The sequence below is a fragment of the Lolium rigidum genome, chromosome 4 (genome assembly GCF_022539505.1).
Source record: "Lolium rigidum isolate FL_2022 chromosome 4, APGP_CSIRO_Lrig_0.1, whole genome shotgun sequence".
NCBI classification, from domain to species: Eukaryota; Viridiplantae; Streptophyta; class Magnoliopsida; order Poales; family Poaceae; genus Lolium; species Lolium rigidum.
The window spans coordinates 192,567,666-192,584,608 of NC_061511.1; positions in this window are offsets into that span (position 1 = coordinate 192,567,666).

Consider the following 16,943-nt stretch of genomic DNA (forward strand, 5'->3'; position numbering starts at 1 on the left):
CGCGCGGACAAAAAAAGGCGCGTGAATTGCGATGGCGTGTTGCCGCTTTAATTTTGCGGAATTCAAAAAAACCGCGGGAATAGAAAAGGCACGAGATCGCGGCGGCATGTCTAACTGCATACTATATATGGACGAATTTGCACCAAAATATGTTTGGTTCTTGTGTGCCTACGCGTGTACTTCCCTCTTATTCCGGGACTGTTTTGGCGTCTTTTGAGAATTCGTTTTGTAAATGCGCGGGAACACGACGGGGTGTTGCCTCTTTGATTTTTCGGAATTCAAAAACGCCTCGGGATAGAAAATCGGGATATCACGGTGGCATATCTAATTACATACTGTATGAATGAATTTGTACCAAAAAAATTGTTTGGTTCTTGTGTGCCAAGGTGTGCACACAAGTTGGCTTCCTCTTATAACGAGACAGTCCGTCTCATGTTTGTCCTAGGATGCCTAAATGCCTTTTCCATGACAAGGTCTGATGTGACTTGTGCATGGTCTGGTTTTGGCGGGGTGCGTTTTGTACGGCTTTGGTCAATTTCTTAATGAAGCTACGTCTATGTTTTGGTGGGACACCTTTAATTTCATCATTGGAAATACTTGTTCAGGTTTGATATGATCCGTATATATTCATACTTTAGACGCCACGACAACTCAATCACACACCTTATCAACATAAAGTTATGTTGTTTCGCATAGTGGAACGGTTCACTCTACGCATACCGAGTGTGATGGACCCGCCTGTTTTCTCCTTTCTTCCGCCGACAGGTGGGACCTGGGATGTTTGGACCCACCTGTCAGTGAGAGGAGTAGAAAGTTGGGCTGGGTGGGGGGTTTTATCAGAAGGTGTGAGCTGGAGCTCGGCTTGGGTAAACTTCGAAAAGGGCAAGTAGTTGCGCTGTGGGGTCTAGCCCTTTTTTTGGAAGGGTTTCATTTCGGATTTCGAAATTTTAAACGGAGCGCACAGGGCTGGGATTTGGTTTTCGGCTAACAGGGTGTGGAGCGCGCTGGTTTCTTTTCCTGGTTACAACTTGCGGGTTTTTTTTCCTTTGCGATCTCTTTGAATTTTCAGGATTCGAAAAATTGCGGGAATAGAAAAGGCGCGGGAATCACAACGGCGTGTTTCTGCTTTAATTTTTCGGAATTTAAAAAACCGCGGGAATAGAAAAGGCGCGAGATCGCGGTGGCATGTCTAACTGCATACTATATATGGATGGATTAGCACCAAAATAATGGTTGATTTTTGTGTGCCTACGTGTACTTCCCGCTTATTCCGGGACTGTTTTAGCGTCTTTTGAGAATTCGAAAAACCGCGCGAACGGAATAAATGCGCGGGAACGCGACCGGGTGCTGCCTTTTGATTTTTCCGGAATTCAAAAACGCCGCGGGGATAGAAAAGCGAGATCGCGGTGGCATATCTAATTACATACTGTATGAATGAATGAATGTGTACCAAAAAATTGTTTGGTTCTTGTGTGCCAAGGTGTGCACACAAGTTGGCTTCCTCTTATAACGAGACAGTGTGTCTCACGTTTGTCCTAGGATGCCTAAATGCCTTTTCCATGACAAGATGTGACTTGTGCATGGTCTGGTTTTGGTGGGGTGCGTTTTGTACGACTTTGGTCAATTTCTTAATGAAATGAAGTTACGTCTATGCTTTGGTGGGACACCTTTAATTTCATCATTGGAAAAACTTGTTCAGGTTTGATATGATCCATATATCTTCATACTTTAGATGCCACGATGGCTCAATCACACCTTATCAACATACACCTATGTTGTTTCGTATAGCGGAACGGTTCACTCTATGCATACTAACATCAACAAAAAGATCTTTTTAGACAACAAAATGATGATGTATAGTTGACGATTGTTGATATAGCGACTGAACAAGTGAATACAACATCAAACCATTAATTTGATGAATTGTTCGTGGTATAACTAAATCAATTGCTACATTTGCATCAAAATTGAAAGATTGTCATCTACCATTTAGGTGTGTACTTCCAACTTATCCATGTGCTTCTATCGGGGCAATAGGATCCACGGCTTCTTGTGATATCCTTCATTGCTTACAGCGTGTCCCATGTGTACGCTACATTAGTCGGGCTATATTGAAGAGATAGTGGCAAGGAGTCCCATGGTATATTGACGATTGTTGAAATTGAGTACCTAGATGTTTTGATAGTATATCCTTGTAAGGTCGACAGTGTAGGTTAGGCAGTGGTAGCATTGATAACAAACCTTCAGACCTAGTGTAGACATATGTTAGTCAAGTTCAGTTACTCAAAAGTCATACCTCGACAACAGTAAAGAAAATACCGATAGAGTTGACCATATGTCAACTTGCCAAAGCTTGTCATGCATGTTCTCTACCTCTGTGCCAAGCCTATATATAGGACTCAGTATTATTATCTATTTATTACCCACATTTAAAAAGTTAAGTATGATCTCAATCATAGGCAATCTTGTAAAAGAAAAACGTTATTCTATAAGGAAAATAAGTGCCCTCCATAGTACGTGGGCGCGAGAGAAAAATAAGTTGGCAAGGTCATTTGGCTCTAGGCCTTGGCAACTTTGATTTTCCCCCTTTTTTCTGAATTTTCGTGTCCACCATTGGATCAAGATCTTACGGGAGGAAGGAGCATCGCGCGCATGACGGAATCCTCACGTTCGCGCGGGTGGAGTCCAAAAAAAGATTAGGTACACGAGGAGAGACATACATATTTCAATCACAACACCACCTAATTCGTATTATGTTCGTATATAAAGGCTCAGAGTTGGCATGTGTAAAACCGTGCATAAACACACGAATACAATAAACCATGTTAATTTCTAAGTGGAATAAGTGGATATAGATCGAAGTCGACCACTTTCATGGTTTCACGACACGAGAAAGAGATTCTACCATGCATTCTATATTTCTAGATCGCGTGCCCTATTTTAATAGTATGTACTCCCTCCGTCTCATAAAACTTATCTGAAGTTTGTTAAAATTTAAACGTATTTAGATGCTAAATAATGTCTAGATATTTCTAAGTTTTAATAAAGTTCAGACAAGTTTCATAAGCCGGAGGGAGTACTATGTTTCATCGAGTTTAAATTAGATGCAAATTTCTAAAATTTGATGAAAACTGATGAAACTTGACAGTACGAATCATACAGCGTGGAACGGATGGAAGAAACATACACAGGATCTAGCGTGCACGTTAGAATCGCCTCGGGTCTTGCACCACACGCGTCCGTAAGTACAAATACACACGTGTTGTTCGGCCGGCCGCCGGCATACGGTCGTCTGAACCACCGGTCACAACCTGGCCTCGCTGTGGCACTCCTGGCGCCGAACCTTGACGTCGGGGACGCCGACGGCGACGCGGCACACCGACCTGGCCACGGCTCTCCGCTTCACGAACCCGAGGAACGTGACCCTTCCCTTCACCTCCGTCCTTGCCTCGAACTCCATCTCGCCGGCGAGCACGTCTCCGAGCAGGCCCCCGAGCCCGGCCGCAGCCACCACCTTGTCGGCCTGCACCGTCATGTTCAGCCGCACGGTCGTCGCGCCGCGGCTCGGCACGGTGCCGGCCGGGACGACGGCGCTGCCCACGGAGGCATTCTTGTAGAGGAGCGACGTTGTGGCCTCTCCGTAACGGAACGACGCCGGGTTGGGGTTGCGCACGCGCACCGCGAGGCGGAAGGTCAGGTTGAGCTGGATGGAGAAGGCCGGCAGCGCCACGTTCGGGACGGCGCCGGTGGCGTTCGCGGAGAGGAGCTCCGTGATGGGGTTCCGCGGGCGCAGCACGGCGAGCAGGACGATGGCGACCACAGCCGCCAGGAGGAGCAGGGCGAGCACGGCGAAGCTGACGCAGATGAGGATGCGGCGCCGGCGGTGCTGCTGGTGGCATGGCTGGCGTGCTGCCGGTGCCATGTCTGATTCCGACATAGCTAGCCTGTATGCTGCTCGTGGGCGCGCGCGCGGTGTTGGTGGCCCGGCCAGTATTGGTGGTGTTATATGTAACACTCCGGTTGACGTTACCATACCTTCTTGCTGCTTCGTCGTTGTCGCGCCTCTCGTGTTCATGATGCGGTGCCGGTGATAGAGCACGTCGGGACGGCAATATGCTTGTAAAATCCTCCCGGTCTCCAACCTGCTCTGGTGATTTTAACAAGCCAACCAGAGGTGTTTTAGTACTGTCAGAAAGTATGAACCGGAGGAGACCAGTTTGTCGGCGTCCCTGTCATGTGGTTCATTCACTCAACCCACAGGCCTATGGGCTATGGCGTAAGATGATGTAGCAAGAGGAACTCACGACACCCGGACTCATGTTCAGGAGCCAATGCATGGTGTCTTAAAAACATCCCTTTCTCAAAATTGTGACACTAAAAAGCATGCATATTGGTCGCTCGACTAAAAACACTATATTTATTTTGACTTACAGCTCAAAAATTTGAAAAAAGAAAACTACAAATGAGATTGTCAACCCATCGTGAGAGGTTGGTGTGTTTATCCGCCCTATGCACATATGCATGGCGATCTCATGGATAAAAACATTTTTCCGAGACCTTTTTGTTAAATGCAGTTTTCCAAGATCTAGAAGCACTACGGGAAAAAAGTCACTGCCGTGCGGCGCGTCTTTGCCATGCGCCTGCGCACGGCAAAGAAGCGATAGCACGAAACTGCACGGCAAAGAATGGCCGCATGGCAAAGAATGGCCACATGGCAAAGAATGAAAGAAAACACACGTCAAAGACCTCTGGATGGCAAAGACTCCTCAGCGGTAAAGAAAATGTCGACGACAAAGCCGTATCAAGGCGCACGACAAAGCCGCCGAACACGGCAAAGCACAAAAGGCATCGCCGTGCACGCCTTCGCCTAGTATTTTTAACAAACGCACGGCAAAGCAAGCCTTTGCCTAGTGTAAGCGTACAACAAAGAAGTAAAAACTGGATTTCTTCTCAGCTCAAAAGGCGTGGCGTGGTATAGTTATCAACAAACGAACACTTAGCCTAGTGGCAAGGTTGCACGCTTTCCCTACTCCGCGTCCTAGATTTGAATCCTAGACCAACCAGTTTGGGGCGTTTTATTAGATAAAACATATTTGGCACACGGCAAAAAAAGTGATATTTGTCGTGCGATGCTGTCAATAGCATTGCCGTGCGACCTTTACCGTGCAGCATCGCACGTCAAAACCTTTACCGTGCATATAGGACCCTTTGCCGTGCAAATAGTTGCACAGCAAAGTCTTATTTTCTCGTAGTGAAATGTACATAATATTTAGGAACACAACAACGTTCTTCTACTCGAGCCTAGAAGCAGCGGGCTCTAAGAATAGGTGATAGTTGAACCTCCTCTTAACAATGTTAAAAACTACACCTTGGCTCCCAAAAATCTATAGATACTTTCATATCTTGGAGCTGAAATTGCAACGAGAGAGAAGATCCAACCAGTCTTAAAACATCTCCACCAGATGCCCAAATTTAGAGTCATTGATGGCGTGTATTTCACACGTTCGTTGGGCAACCCCAAGAGGAAGGTATGATGCGCACAGCAGCAAGTTTTCCCTCAGAAAGAAACCAAGGTTTATCGAACCAGGAGGAGCCAAGAAGCACGTTGAAAGTTGATGGCGGCGGGATGTAGTGCGGCGCAACACCGGGGATTCGGCGCCAACGTGGAACCTGCACAACACAACCAAAGTACTTTGCCCCAACGAAACGGTGAGGTTGTCAATCTCACCGGCTTGCTTGTAACAAAGGATTAACCGTATTGTGTGGAAGATGATTGTTTGCGAGAGAAAATAGTAAAAACAAGTATTGCGGCAGATTTGTATTTCGGTATTAAAGAATGGACCGGGGTCCACGGTTCACTAGAGGTGTCTCTCCCATAAGATAAAAGCATGTTGGGTGAACAAATTACGGTCGGGTAATTGACAAATAGAGAGGGCATAACAATGCACATACATGACATGATAAGTATAGTGAGATTTAATTGGGCATTACGACAAAGTACATAGACCGCCATCCAAGCTGCATCTATGCCTAAAAAGTCCACCTTCGGGTTATCATCCGAACCCCTTCCGGTATTAAGTTGCAAAGCAACGAGACAATTGCATTAAGTATGGTGCGTAATGTAATCAACAACTACATCCTCGGGCATAGCGCCAATTTTTTATCCCTAGTGGCAACGACACAACACAACCTTAGAACTTTACATCCTTTGTCCCGGTGTCAATGCGAGGCATGAACCCACTATCGAGCATAAATACTCCCTCTTGGAGTTAAAAGCAAAAACTTGGTCGAGCCTCTACTAGTAACGGAGAGCATGCAAGATCATAAACAACACATATGTAATAACTTGATAATTAACATGACATGGTATTCTCTATCCATCGGATCCCGACAAACACAACATATAGAATTACGAGATAGATGATCTTGATCATGTTAGGCAGCTCACAAGATCCAACAATGAAGCACAATGAGGAGAAGACAACCATCTAGCTACTGCTATGGACCCATAGTCCGGGGGTGAACTACTCACTCATCACTCCGGAGGCGACCATGGCGGTGTAGAGTCCCCCGGGAGATGAATCCCCTCTCCGGCGAGGGTGCCGGAGGAGATCTCCGAATCCCCGAGATGGGATCGGCGGCGGCGGCGTCTCGGTAAGGTTTTCCGTATCGTGGTTTTTCGCCTCGGGGTTTCGCGACGGAGGCTTTAAGTAGGCGGAAGGGCGAGTCGGGGCACGACGAGGGGCCCACACCATAGGGCGGCGCGGGCCCCCTTGGCCGCGCCGCCTTGTGGTGTCGCCACCTCGTGGCCCCACTTCGTATGCTCTTCGGTCTTCGGAAGCTCCGTGGAAAAATAGGCCCACGGGTCTTCGTTTCGTCCAATTCCGAGAATATTTCGTTACTAGGATTTCGAAACCGAAACAGCGAGAAACGAGAGCGGCACTTCGGCATCTTGTTAATAGGTTAGTTCCAGAAAATGCACGAATATGACATAAAGTGTGCATAAAACATGTAGGTATCATCAATAATATGGCATAGAACATAAGAAATTATCGATACGCCGGAGACGTATCAAGCATCCCCAAGCTTAGTTACGCTCGTCCCGAGCGGGTAAAACGATAACAAAGATAATTTACGAAGTGATATGCCATCATAACCTTGATCATACTATTTGTAAACATATGTAGTGGATGCAGCGATCAAAACAATGGTAATGATATGAGTAAACAAGTGAATCGTAAAGCAAAGACTTTTCATGAATAGTACTTCAAGACAAGTATTAATAAGTCTTGCATAAGAGTTAACTCATAAAGCAATAAATCAAAGTAAAGGTATTGAAGCAACACAAAGGAAGATTAAGTTTCAGCGGTTGCTTTCAACTTGTAACATGTATATCTCATGGATAATTGTCAACATAGAGTAATATAACAAGTACAATATGCAAATATGTAAGAATCAATGCACGAGTTCACAAGTGTTTGCTTCTTGAGGTGGAGAGAGATAGGTGAGCTGACTCAACATAAAAGTAAAAAGAATGGTCCTTCAAAGAGGAAAGCATCGATTGCTATATTTGTGCTAGAGCTTTTATTTTGAAAACATGAAACAATTTTGTCAACGGTAGTAATAAAGCATATGAGTTATGTACATTATATCTTACAAGTTGCAAGTCTCATGCATAGTATACTAATAGTGCCCGCACCTTGTCCTAATTAGCTTGGACTACCGGATCTTTGCAATGCACATGTTTTAACCAAGTGTCACAATGGGGTACCTCCATGCCGCATGTACAAAGGTCTAAGGAGAAAGCTCGCATTTTGGATTTCTCGCTTTTGATTATTCTCAACTTAGACATCCATACAGGGACAACATGGACAACGAGATAATGGACTCCTCTTTAATGCATAAGCATGTGGCAACAATTATTATTCTCATATGAGATTGAGGATATGTGTCCAAGCTGAAACTTCCACCATGAATCATGGCTTTAGTTAGCGGCCCAATGTTCTTCTCTAACAATATGCATGCTCCAACCATAAAGGTGGTAGATCTCTCTTACTTCGAGACAAGACGGACATGCATAGCAACTCACATGATATCCAACAAAGAATAGTTGATGGCGTCCCCGAAGCATGGTTATCGCACAACAAGCAACTTAATAAGAGATAAAGTGCATAAGTACATATTCAATACCACAATAGTTTTTAAGCTATTTGTCCCATGAGCTATATATTGCAAGGGTGAATGATGGAATTTTAAAGGTAGCACTCAAGCAATTTACTTTGGAATGGCGGATAAATACCATGTAGTAGGTAGGTATGGTGGACACAAATGGCATAGTGGTTGGCTCAAGTATTTGGGATGCATGAGAAGTATTCCCTCTCGATACAAGGTTTAGGCTAGCAAGGTTATTTGAAACAAACACAAGGATGAACGGTACAGCAAAACTCACATAAAAGACATATGGTAAACATTATAAGACTCCATACCGTCTTCCTTGTTGTTCAAAACTCAATACTAGATGTTATCTAGACTCTAGAGAAACCAAATATGCAAACCAAATTAGCAAGCTCTAAGTGTTTCTTCATTAATGGGTGCAAAGTATATGATGCAAGAGTTTAAACATGAGCACAACAATTGCCAAGTATCAAATTATCCAAGACATTTTAGAGTTACTACATGTAGCATTTTCCAATTCCAACCATATAACAATTTAACGAAGAAAAAACTTTGCCATGAATACTATGAGTAGAGCCTAAGGACATATTTGTCCATATGCTACAGCGGAGCGTGTCTCTCTCCCACAAAGTGAATGCTAGGATCCATTTTATTCAAACAAAACAAAAAACAAAAACAAACCGACGCTCCAAGCAAAGTGCATAAGATGTGACGGAATAAAAATATAGTTTCAGTGGAGGAACCTGATAATGTTATCGATGAAGAAGGGGGTGCCTTGGGCATCCCCAAGCTTAGACGCTTGAGTCTTCTTAGAATATGCAGGGGTGAACCACCGGGGCGTCCCCAAGCTTAGAGCTTTCACTCTCCTTGATCATATTGCATCATACTCCTCTCTTGATCCTTGAAAACTTCCTCCACACCAAACTCGAAACAACTCATTAGAGGGTTAGTGCATAATAAAAATTCACATGTTCAGAGGTGGCACAATCATTCTTAACACTTCTGGACATTGCATAAAGCTACTTGGACATTAATGGATCAAAGAAATTCATCCAACATAGCAAAAGAGGCAATGCAAAATAAAAGGCAGAATCTGTCAAAACAGAACAGTCCGTAAAGATGGATTTTATTAGGCCACCAGACTTTCTCAAACGAAAATGCTCAAATTGAATGAAAGTTGCGTACATATCTGAGGATCATGCTCGTAAATTGGCTTAATTTTCTGAGCTTCCTACAGGGAGGTAGACCCAGATTCGTGACAGCAAAGAAATATGTAACTGCTGCGAGTAATCCAAATCTAGTACTTACTTTTCTATCAAAGACTTTACTTGGCACAACAAAACATAAAACTAAGATAAGGAGAGGTTGCTACAGTAGTAAACAACTTCCAAGACACAAATATAAAACAAAAATACTGGAGTAAAAACATGGGTTGTCTCCCATAAGCGCTTTTCTTTAACGCCTTTCGGCTAGGCGCGAAAGTGTATCTCAAGTAACATCAAGAGACGAAGCATCAACATCATAATTTGTTCTAATGATAGAATCATAAGGTAACTTCATTCTCTTTCTAGGGAAGTGTTCCATACCTTTCTTGAGAGGAAATTGATATTTAATATTACCTTCCTTCATATCAATAGTGGCACCAACGGTTCGAAGAAAAGGTCTTCCCAATATAATGGGGCAAGATGCATTGCATTCAATATCCAAGACAACAAAATCAACGGGGACAAGGTTATTGTTAACCATAATATGAACATTATCAACTTTCCCCAAAGGTTTCTTTTTAGCATTATCGGCGAGATTAACATCCAAATAACGAGTTTTTCAATGGTGGCAAGTCAAGCATATCATAGACTTTTTTAGGCATAACGAAATACTTGCACCAAGATCACATAAAGCATTACAATCAAAATCTTTGACTCTCATTTTAATGATGGGCTCCCAACCATCCTCTAGCTTTCTAGGAATAGAAGTTTCAAGTTTTTGTTTCTCTTCTCTAGCTTTTATTAGAGCATTTGTAATATATTTTGTGAAAGCCAAGTTTATAGCGCTAGCATTGGGACTCTTAGCAAGTTTTTGTAAGAACTTTATAACTTCAGAGATGTGGCAATCATCAAAATCTAAATCATTACAATCCAAAGCAATGGGATTATCATCCCCAAGGTTGGAAAAAATTTCAGCGAGTTTTATCACAAGCGGTTTCGAGCGGTTTTAGCGGTTTCGGGTAATTTTGCGCGCTTTGCACTAGGAGTAGAAACATTGCCAACACCAATTATTTTACCATTGATAGTAGGAGGTGCAGCAACATGTGAAGAATTAGCATTGCTAGTGGTGGTAATAGTCCAAACTTTAGCTACATTTTCCTTTTTAGCTAGTTTTTCATTTTCTTCTCTATCCCACCTAGCACGCAGTTCAGCCATTAATCTTATATTCTCATTAATTCTAACTTGGATGGCATTTGCTGTAGTAACAATTTTATTTTCAGTATCCCCATTAGGCATAACTTTCGATTTCAAAAGATCAACATCAGAGGCAAGACTATCAACTCTAGAAACAAGAATATCAATTTTATTGAGCTTTTCCTCAACAGATTTGTTAAAGGCAGTTTGTGTACTAATAAATTCTTTAAGCATGGCTTCAAGTCCAGGGGGTGTATTCCTATTATTGTTGTAAGAATTCCCATAAGAATTAGCATAACCGTTACCATTATTATAAGGATATGGCCTATAGTTATTACTAGAATTGTTCCGATAAGCATTGTTGTTGAAATTATTATTTTTAATGAAGTTTACATCAACATGTTCTTCTTGAGCAACCAGTGAAGCTAATGGAATATTATTAGGATCAACATTAGTCCTATCATTTGCAAGCATAGACATAATAGCATCAACCTTATCATTCAAGGAAGAGGATTCTTCAACAGAATTTACCTTCTTACCTTGTGGAGCTCTTTCCGTGTGCCATTCGAGTAATTAATCATCATATTATCAAGAAGCTTTGTTGCTTCACCAAGAGTGATGGACATAAAGGTACCTCCAGCAGCTGAATCCAATAAATTCCGCGAAGAAAAATTTAGTCCTGCATAGAAGGTTTGGATGATCATCCAAGTAGTCGATCCATGGGTTGGGCAATTTTTAACCAGAGATTTCATTCTTTCCCAAGCTTGAGCAACATGTTCATTATCCAATTGTTTAAAATTCATTATGCTACTCCTCAAAGATATAATTTTAGCAGGGGGATAATATCTACCAATAAAAGCATCCTTGCATTTAGTCCATGAATCAATACTATTCTTAGGCGAGAGATAGCAACCAATCTTTAGCTCTTCCTCTTAATGAGAAAGGAAACAATTTTAATTTTATAATGTCACCATCTACATCTTTATATTTTTGCATTTCACATAGTTCAACAAAATTATTGAGATGGGCAGCAGCATCATCGGAACTAACACCGAGAAAATTGCTCTCGCATAACAAGATTAAGTAAAGCAGGTTTAATTTCAAAGAATTATGCTGTAGTAGCAGGTGGAGCAATAGGTGTGCATAGGAAATCATTATTATTTGTGCTAGTGAAGTCACACAACTTAGTATTTTCAGGGGTAGCCATTTTAGCAGTAGTAAATAAACAAACTAGATAAAGTAAATGCAAGTAAACTAATTTTTTTGTGTTTTTGATATAGCAAACAAGACAGTAAATAAAGTAAAACTAGCAACTAATTTTTTTTGTGTTTTGATATAATGCAGCAAACAAAGTAGTAAATAAAATAAAGCAAGACAAAAACAAAGTAAAGAGATTGAGAAGTGGAGACTCCCCTTGCGGCGTGTCTTGATCTCCCCGGCAACGGCGCCGAGAAAAAGAGCTTGATGGCGTGTATTTCACACGTTCGTTGGGCAACCCCAAGAGGAAGGTATGACGCGCGGCGAGCAAGTTTTCCCTCGAGAAGAAACCAAGGTTTATCGAACCGGGAGGAGCCAAGAAGCACGTTGAAGGTTGATGGCGGCGGGATGTAGTGCGGCGCAACACCGGGGATTCCGGCGCCAACGTGGAACCTGCACAACACAACCAAAGTACTTTGCCCCAACGAAACGAGTGAGGTTGTCAATCTCACCGGCTTGCTCTGTAACAAAGGATTAACCGTATTGTGTGGAAGATGATTGTTTGCGAGAGAAAATAGTAAAAACAAGTATTGCGGCAGATTTGTATTTCGAGTATTAAAGAATGGACCGGGGTCCACGAGTTCACTAGAGGTGTCTCTCCCATAAGATAAAAGCATGTTGGGTGAACAAATTACGGTCGGGCAATTGACAAATAGAGAGGGTATAACAATGCACATACATGACATGATAAGTATAGTGAGATTTAATTGGGCATTACGACAAAGTACATAGACCGCCATCCAAGCTGCATCTATGCCTAAAAAGTCCACCTTCGGGTTATCATCCGAACCCCTTCCGGTATTAAGTTGCAAAGCAACGAGACAATTGCATTAAGTATGGTGCGTAATGTAATCAACAACTACATCCTCGGACATAGCGCCAATGTTTTATCCCTAGTGGCAACGACACAACACAACCTTAGAACTTTACGTCACTTGTCCCGAGTGTCAATGCGAGGCATGAACCCACTATCGAGCATAAATACTCCCTCTCGGAGTTAAAAGCAAAAACTTGGCCGAGCCTCTACTAGTAATGGAGAGCATGCAAGATCATAAACAACACATATGTAATAACTTGATAATTAACATGACATGGTATTCTCTATCCATCGGATCCCGACAAACACAACATATAGAATTACAGATAGATGATCTTGATCATGTTAGGCAGCTCACAAGATCCAACAATGAAGCACAATGAGGAGAAGACAACCATCTAGCTACTGCTATGGACCCATAGTCCAGGGGTGAACTACTCACTCATCACTCCGGAGGCGACCATGGCGGTGTAGAGTCCCCGGGAGATGAATCCCCTCTCCGGCGGGGTGTCGGAGGAGATCTCCCGAATCCCCGAGATGGGATGGCGGCGGCGGCGTCTCGGTAGGGTTTTCCGTATCGTGGTTTTTCGCCTCGGGGGTTACGCGACGGAGGCTTTAAGTAGGCGGAAGGGCAGAGTCGGGGGCCCGACGAGGGCCCACACCATAGGGCGGCGCGGGCCCCCCTTGGCCGCGCCGCCTTGTGGTGTCGCCACCTCGTGGCCCCACTTCGTATGCTCTTCGGTCTTCGGAAGCTCCGTGGAAAAATAGGCCCCTGGGTCTTCGTTTCGTCCAATTCCGAGAATATTTCGTTACTAGGATTTACGAAACCGAAACGGCGAAAACGAGAGCGGCACTTCGGCATCTTGTTAATAGGTTAGTTCCAGAAAATGCACGAATATGACATAAAGTGTGCATAAAACATGTAGGTATCATCAATAATATGGCATAGAACATAAGAAATTATCGATACGTCGGAGACGTATCAGTCATGCCTATCTCAAAACGTCAACCAAACTAATCAAAATAAAATTTAAATGAAGATGCAGTAACAAATCTCACTCAATTCCTCTCAGATGGAGGAGGCACCCCATAGCTACGCTGCCATTCCTAACCATTGTGTGGACGGTGCCGTTGAAGTGGTTCATGTTTCAGGGGCGTCCGAGGCAGTCTTCCAGCAAGCGTAGACCCGGTAAATAATGTACAACACAATTCCTCCAACCCTGGGGATGAAGTAGTCCTCCGTAGAGTTTGCGGAAATTGTGAGCCAGGGCTGCGGTGGTGCTCAAAGTGGTGTTCAACCCGTTAATTGTTGCGAGCAAAATAGTAATCTATGCCACGAGCGGCTTTGGTGCTTCCATCTTTTCGGCGAGCTCCTTCCATGAAAGACTCGCCGACACGGATGATATGGCTTGGTCCATTGGCAGGAGTGCGGACGCGAGCGGAGTGGCCGATTGTGGGAGCCATGTTATGAATACGACAAGCAAATGACGAAGAACGCACAAGAACACATGAAGTGACACAAGATTTTAATGTGGAAAAACCTCTCCAACAAAGATAGGAAAAACCACAAGCGCCATCCAATAAACTTTAGTATATGGAGAGTGTATACAAACATCGTGGGTTATCTTATAATGCGATTAACACTAGTCGTTGGCTTACCAAGATGCATATATAGGCGGTGATGATCCGTATTTGGTCTAAGCCTAGTGGCGAATGGCCTCACTCCACTCATTAGAAAATAGCTTCCCTTTTATATGAATTTGGATCACAACATAAGAATTACCTTCTTCCTTGTCTACACTACGAGACGAAGAAGACAAGTATGACACCCATCACCACCACTTCAACCTAGGTTGCCGCCACGGATAATGTCTTCATTGATGAGGGAGATGCTGGTGACGCCTTCCTTCTCCACCTCCGCCTCCAGCCATAGGAGCAACGAGAAGAAGAGGAACACCGTCTAACGTCGAGGGTCTTGACCCGTGAGACACAACGCATCACTCAAATGTGCCAGCAGAACACCAACCACAAACTCTAGCAGTGCAAACTACCCCTAAACTTCTATTACTTCTGTACAAGGAGGGTTCCCTCGCCTTACTCGTTGTCGACCACCACAAGAGAGGATAGGGGAGGCCCCTAACGAACCTAGATTTAGATGGGAACGAGAACGATGGAGAAGGCCGGGCTTAGAGCGGTTGAGAGAGACATCGTTCTATGCTAAGAAATTACGAGAATCATCCGCCCCTTAGTGATGGAGCACTCGCGGCAAAGATGTTGCAACGTCTCCTGATAAATACGGTAAAGCTTGCAAGTGGACCTATGGGGCCGTGCGAGATTGTCGGTTCTACGGATTTTCTGATGCACCAGAAGCCATGCAAAAAAAATGTACATTTTGGATCAGCATGTGCCTTCCAAATATTGCGAGTCTCAAAAAGCGAGTAGCTTTCAAATAATTGGCAATTGTAAGCTGATGCCGACGTGTAGCTTCCGGAGGATGCCCATCTCCATGTTATTGTGTCCGGCTGTGGAAGTAGATGCATGCCACAAATGATACTCCATAGTTTGACTTCTATAAAATGTTGGACTGTGGATCACGAAAGATGAGAAATGTCTTTCAACTGTGTGCACGCTGGACTCGGCGGCGACCAACCCTAGCCGCCAGAGCGCCCCTCGCTCCTCCCTCCCCTCGTCGTCGCCTGAGTTGGCCGGCGGGAAAGCCCGCGTACTCTTTGAGGACGGCGGCAGCGAGTGATACGTCTCCAACGTATCTATAATTTCTTATGTTCCATGCTAGTTTTATGACAATACCTACATATTTTATTCATACTTTATATCGTTTTGGTGCATTTTCCGGAACTAACCTATTAACAAGATGCCGAAGCGCCGGTTCTCGTTTTCTCGCTGTTTTTGGTTTCAGAAATCCTACACAGGAAATATTCTCGGAATTGGACGAAACAAAAGGCCACGTTCCTATTTTTCCAGGGGCTTCACGGAGCCCGAAGGAGAGATGAAGGGGGCCACGAGGAGCCCACACCCTAGGGGGGCGCGGGCCACCCCTTGGCCGCGCCGCCAGGTGGGGACCCCACCTCGGGACTCCACCGACATCGCCCCTTCGCCTATATATGCTCCCAGATGTGAAAACCCTAAAACACCCGACGATATTCCACGAAGAGTTCCGTAGCCGCCGCCATCGCGAAGACAAGTTTCGGGGGACAAAAGTCTCTATTCCGGCACGCCGCCGGGACGGGGAATTTCCCCCGGAGTCATCTCCATCGACACCACCGCCATCTTCATCGCCGTTGCTATCTCCCATGATGAGGAGGGAGTAGTTCTCCCCCGAGGCTGAGGGCTCTACCGGTAGCTATGTGGTTCATCTCTCTCTCCCATGGTGTGATCTTTATGAATATGTAGATGTTACTCTTGTCTATTATGCACTCTAGAGGTTACTTTAAATATGAACTCCGGATGTTGTGGAGCTTGTTTACTCCGGCTTGAGGGAGCTCTTGTAGCCCTACACAATGAATGGCGTTTGTTATCCAACAAGAGAGTGTTTGAGAGTAGCATTTATTTGTTTATCTATGTGATCATAGGCTTTGCAATCTAGATGTCATATGCTATTCAAGTGTTTTATTATGTGAACTTTGGAGTTACTGTGACCTCGGTGTAATGGTGACAGTGTGTGCGCCGTGTGTAACTCCCTTGTGAATTGTGGTGTGTTAGTACCTCCTATGAATGCTCACGGTGACAGTGTGTGGTGTTTATTAGTACTTGGGAATACGCATTTGAGGTGTGCTTTTGCACACTTGCCCAATGAATTTGAGTTCTTTATCCAACAGGAGAGTAGTATGATGACGTGCTTATATTTATATTCAATTATGATTGCAATGTTGAGAGTGTCCACTAGTGAAAGTATCACTACTAGAAAAGTTGCCATGGCCGACGAAGTTGAAGGCGCGCCGTGGTTGCTGGTGTACCATGGCCGACGATTTTGGGTCTGTCCGTTGTGCATGTAAGAGAGTAGTAATGATGAAGTGCTTATTTATATTCAATTATGATTGCAATGTTGAGAGTGTCCACTAGTGAAAGTAGGATCCCTAGGCCTTGTTTCCAACACGTAAAACATTGCTTATTTTCCATCAAGCTTTTATCGCATCTTTACTTCCTGCAATATTTACTTCAGATCGCAATTACCGCGACACCATCTATACCATCCTGCTTTAATATCTCTCTTCTGCCGAACTAGTGCACCTATACATCCGACAAGTGTATTAGGTGTGCGGTACACAAGAGACTTC